Source organism: Gossypium hirsutum, chromosome D02 (assembly GCF_007990345.1).
Source record: "Gossypium hirsutum isolate 1008001.06 chromosome D02, Gossypium_hirsutum_v2.1, whole genome shotgun sequence".
In the NCBI taxonomy this organism is placed as follows: Eukaryota; Viridiplantae; Streptophyta; class Magnoliopsida; order Malvales; family Malvaceae; genus Gossypium; species Gossypium hirsutum.
The window spans coordinates 15447036-15452904 of record NC_053438.1 but is presented as its reverse complement, the minus strand read 5'-3'; the positions used below and the strand labels follow the sequence as shown (position 1 = coordinate 15452904).

The 5869-nt window shown below is 31.3% G+C and overlaps 1 pseudogene; it reads right to left on the bottom strand.

Moving 5' to 3' along the window:
* Positions 1-1397: 1397 nt before the first annotated feature.
* LOC107910255 (uncharacterized) lies at positions 1398-3328 on the bottom strand (annotated as a pseudogene).
* Positions 3329-5869: the final 2541 nt, after the last annotated feature.

The window sequence follows — 5869 nt, the reverse complement described above, 5'->3', positions numbered from 1 at the left end:
GGAAAGTGGGAAGGAGTAAAAGTTTTGAGGGAAAAGTAAAAAGGTTTGGGAGTTTGGGGTAAAAATGTAAAATATTATAGTTTGATATTCGAATTATTCGAATTATTCGAGTTATTCGAATTCGAAAACTCAACTCGATTCGAACTCGAAATTCGAAAAAAAATTTGAGTTGATCCGAATAACTCGATTAACTCGAATAACTCGATTCGTTTAACTCGAAATTTGAATTTTTTTCGATTTTTTCAAGTCGAATCGAGTTTTGCTCACCCCTAGTTAAGTGACTACTAATGTAATTTAATCTAGATAAAAAAATATGAAAAATAATTATTATATTTTATGTATATTATATATTTCTATAAAAAACTTATTTAATATAACTATGTACTATGTTTAAATAGATTATCTATCTAGTCAAATGCATCTGAAATAAATTTATCAGCATTCATTAGGTGATGAAAATTAAATTAAAATTAGGATTAAAAAATTAATGAGTATAGTAAAATATTAAATATATATATCATTTTTTTAAAATTACAAAAAAAATATACTATTTGAGTACCAAGTACTCGCCATATATTTATTAATCATTCATAACATAAAATAAAAAAAATAAAGATTAAAAATATTAATTTTAAATTGAAATAATGGAAAATTATTTTAAAAAGTAGAATCGCATGGGTATTAACTTCAAACATTTAAAATTGAATAGAAGATTATTGCATGTACAAGTTTCATATGTGCAATTTGTTCTTTTTTCTTTAATGGTCCTTTTGTATATGCTAAAAATTCTAAAATGCAATAAGATTAAAGATCTCAAAAGATAATTTTATAATATGAAAAAATGTTAACAGAATATAAAAAAATAGAAATTGTTTTGTGAAAAAAATATAAAATATAGAGTAGCCTTTAATCTTACGTTATTAGTTAAAAGAGGAAGGAATCCTACATTGCCTAGGAACAAGTTGTAAATCTATTCATGAATCTATATATACACATACCTTACATCTCATATTGTTTAAGAAAATAAGGAAAATAAGACTTTGGGTCTATATAAATATTTGTTTTTTAAGTTTTATTTGCACATTAATTGGTGACACCAAAAAAAAATGATACTGCCACTTTGGGTCTCTATTAAGGCTTATTCTTGTAAATTTTTAAAAATTTAGTCTATTTTTGTAATTTTTTTAAAAAATGACCTTTTTTTTTAATTTTAGTTCGAGCACGGGCAAAAACACGTCCATGTCAGCGCGTGGAAGTGTTTTTCTAGTTTATCCCTTAAAAACGTGTACACGTCAATAAATTTTTAGATTTTCGGTCCATACCCACAATTATTTTTAGAAACGAACCATTTTTGTAAATAATTTCAAATTTGGGTTTTATTGGTACATACCCCTATATAAGAAATTAAAAATTGGATTTTTGTTCATGAAATCGTATTGGAACATAATAATATTATATATACATATAGATCTCTCTCACACCTTAAACATGTTTCACTCTGCTTAAACAAACTTCCCTTCAACCCCACCATTGATGCACTGCGACACCTTCATCCCTTAACTTCCCATACAAAGCCAAGCATTCCCAGTAAGCCCTTCTGCTCATGTTCTTTCTTCCACCAAGTCCTTTAGGTTTGCATTCCAAGAACAGCTCATCAACCAATCTAATAGCCTTGCTCTTCACCATATCTTCAACCACTTCAGCCTCAGCCTTCATCACTACATACTCTTCCTCCTGCACGTTCTTCCTCAGCCAACCCGACATCCCAGTCTCCGCCGCAGTCTGCGGCACCTCTTTCTTGGTAGAGTCCTTGGTCAGTGTCTCGATCTTGTACATCTCGAACTTCAGATTCCTTGTGGGATAATTCTTGACAAACCAGGTGGTGGCACTGCCGCCATCTTTCTTAGGCAAGCCTACATCAATGAAAACCCGACGGGGTAGCTTTCGAGTGAGTCCCCCAATAGATCTGGCAAATATTTCGTTCGTTTAAGGTAAGTTCTGGACGTCCCTGAGGATGCTCTTGGTGGTTCAAGAAGAACGTCTTCCAATTTCTTCAATGCTGCCCGTTTCGCTTCTGATGTATTATACCCCAAAAGCCGCCTTTGGGAACTTGGGATCGGTCGAGCATTCTCAACCTTTTTCATCACAAAAAGGTTGGAATTGAATTTCCTGAAGTAAACAATCTTGTAATTAGACGGCTTGTTGAATGGAAGCGATGAGTCCAGCTGCTGAACAGCAACAATACCGCCAACTTTGAGACTCCGGTCGATGAATTCGAGGGTGGATTGAATGTTTTCAGTGAAGATGAAATCGAAGGACTCGTCAGGGATTAACATTAGTCGATCAAAGTCATTTGTAGAACTGAATTCCATATCAGTCTTGGTTAGGAAGGAATTTCCCTGAATGGATTCTTCATCATAGTCATCGCTTAACAATAGTCCTTTGTTTCCCGGTTTCAGAATACCTTCATTGTTCAAATAATTGTACAGCAATAGCAGTGATTCCAGATTAATGGGATCAGCGGCCTCAGGGACAACTTCAGGCTTGATTGTATAAACAGGCAGAGCGGGTTCGTCGTTGACGATAAATCTTATTCCCGACCAAGGAAGCAAAAATAAGGTCAAAGCCAAAACCGTCAAGAACCGAGCAAGAAGCTTAAAAACCCTAGAGCGAGGAACTTTGACGATCAATCGTGCACCAGACTGCAAATTAATGCCATTTTTCAAGGCTTTATGCTTGTTTTTATGGAATTTGTTTAGAAGTCCATAAATAATATGGACAGCCATTTTGATCCAAATGATCGATTAAAACACAAAGAAAAAAGGGCTTCCAAATCCAATCACAAAAATTCAGAAAACAAAGGTGATCAAAGGCAAGGTAGATTGTACGAGAAGAAAAATAGAAAACTTTTCCGGAAAAGAAAATCTAGAGATAGCATATTAAAGTAAAACAAGGAAGAGATTATAACAGGCGAGAAAGAGAGGAATGAAGAAGGCAAAACTTAGCGAGTGCAAAATCGAGCGGCAGTGTGATTTCCACCCACGAGAGCCACACGATTACTTTGGAACCTCGACCAAAGTAACAACAATTCCTTCATACGCTGAACCTCCATTGTTTTACCCATTATTCCCCAGTGCTGGATTTCATACATCAACCTCCAAATGATTCTTAACGAAACATCGCTAAAACACCAGCTAGAGAGAGAGAGAGAAAGAGATCTTCTGTTGTGTTCTTCTATCTTCTACTTCTACTTCTCTTTTCCCCCTTTGTTGTTTTCTTTGTGCTCTCTGATTTGGTTGGAAATCAAAGAGGAATTTTAAGGGAAGAGATGTGAAGGCTTTCGTTGCTGTTTTGGAAATGGCCTAAAAATGGATGGTTTCGCGACAAATATGTTAAGCCATTGCTCCGCTTCTCCTTTCTAACCGCTAAGCCTTTTATTTTCTTACGACCTGTGTTTGCATATGCACTGCCTATCCTGTTCCGTTGCTTTGTATTTTTAAAAAAAATAAAAATAAAATATTACTATTATATAAACATATTTTAAAATTTATTTAAAACATATATAATATTTTATTATGGGATAAATCCCTAAAATACAAATGAATTTTGGTTCAATGAGTAATGTTATACATAGATTTTGATTTTGTGCAATTTTATAAATGACATTTTAATTTGATTCAATTTTTCTAAACAACTAATATCATTTCGGTATAAGCATCATTTTACATTTACATATTACATATACAAATAATTATACTTATCTAATATAAAAATAAATTGATTATTCATTTATTTAAATATGTACGATTGAATTAAAATCAAAGTTTTATATATATGTTTGAACCAAATTTAAAGTTTAATGTGCATAATTGCACAAAATCAAAGTTTACGTATTAAATTACACACTAGATTGAAGTTGATGATGTATATTTTTTGTATTTATCTCTTTATTATTTACCGTTAGAAGTTTTAAATTATTTATTATAGGCCTATTGCCAAATTTAGCTCTACGTTTACATCTTTCTTCAATTTGGCCATTATTATTTTTAGTTAAATTTAAACCTCAACCTTTTAAAATTAATCAAATTTGACTAGTGACCTTTCAAAAAGGGTCGAATTGTTGTTTTTTGAACAGGGATATTGACTAAAATATTAAAATTTTTGACATGACAATTTACGTGTGCTTCATGTTTTTGTACTTTTTTATAATTTTTAATTTTTTTATAAATTTTAAATTATTTGTTCACGTGACATATAAGACAAATAGTATTATTTCAACATGATGTACACGTTGATTGTCACATATGTTGCCATGCCAACATCGTTAAAAGCAAACTATTTGACTCTCTTTAAAGGTTAATGGTCAAATTTAGTTTTAAAAAAAATAAGGGTAAAACTGACAAAAGCTATGCCAAGATCCTAAATCAGAGAGTTGTTAATATTTATTTATAATAGTTACAAGTAATGTTCAATTATGTTTCGATAAAATTATTTGTATTTATTTCCAGGTCTTCCATGTTTTTTTTTTAGATTTAATGATGATGTGGTATACTATTATTTATTAATGGTGCATGAGACTTATGTAATGACCGTGCATCAAATGTTATTCCTTTTTATCTTTTTTTTTGAAAAAAAAACATTGTTATTAATAGGAACCATGGACACACATTACAAACTATAACATCCTTAAAATCGTTATGTTATTATTATTATTTTTTGAAAGTAGTATTAAGTGAAAATCGTGCATAATGAATTTCCTAGTAAAGTAAAATGAGATATAAATGATAAAAGAGAAGGTTGGTGGATGCCAAAGAAAGTTGAATTAAGAAGTATGTCGTGATATATTAATTTATGGCGGAGACTAAATTGAAAAGATGTGAAAAGCTTTGTGACTCAAGTGCAAATATTTAAAATTTTTAGGCGCAAGGCATAAATACGAAAAAGTTGAAGGACAAATATTAAAAATGTCCCAAGGGTAGAAAGGACTAAACAGTAAAATAAATTGGCGAATAAGAATCAAATCAAATAAGAGGAGAAATTAGAGGGACTAAATTGTAATTTTTTAAAAGTGGAAAATAGCCTAAAATTGAATATTAAAAAATTTCAAGGGCAAAATAGTCATTTCCCAATCAAAATAATTATCATGTTAATAATTAAGGAATGAAAGTGTTGAAAGATTATTGTTTTGATTATTTTAATATTATTTTATTATTTTAATATTAAATTATTTTAAATTGTTTTATTAATTGCTGGTATGTCAGACATATAATCCGTCACCTCTCACTACAAATCAGGCCACCAATATAGTTATCTTAAATCACGATACATATTATTTCCTTCAGGATGCATAGCATAAGGACTACTATGTGCTTTTCGAAGAATATACTGTTTTAGATCCTTATCATTCAGCAATAATATCTCCCTCAAAAGCATAGAATATCGTTTAAATTGAACCTAAAGTGTACAGTCTTACCTTTCTTAACATGTTTAACCCGATACAATAGAGACACATTTAAAGGCTACTTATCCTTAATCTTATTAACCAAAGTAGGATTCACTTGCAACTTTGCTAGTAAGCCACCATCCTTATGCAAACTTATCCTCGCAAACATTTCCCTTAGGTTAATCATTAATCTTCTATTCAGAGCATCTGCCACAACATTGGCTTCCCGAGATGATACTCAATGGTACAGTAAAAATCCTTAAGCAACTCAATCCACCTCTACCGCCTTAAGTTCAACTCTTTTTGGGAGAGAAGATACTTAAGACTCTTGTGATCCGTGTAAATGATACACTTCTCACCATACAGGTAGTGCCTCTAAATATTTAGTGCAAACACTACAATTGCGAATTCCAGATCATGTGTTGG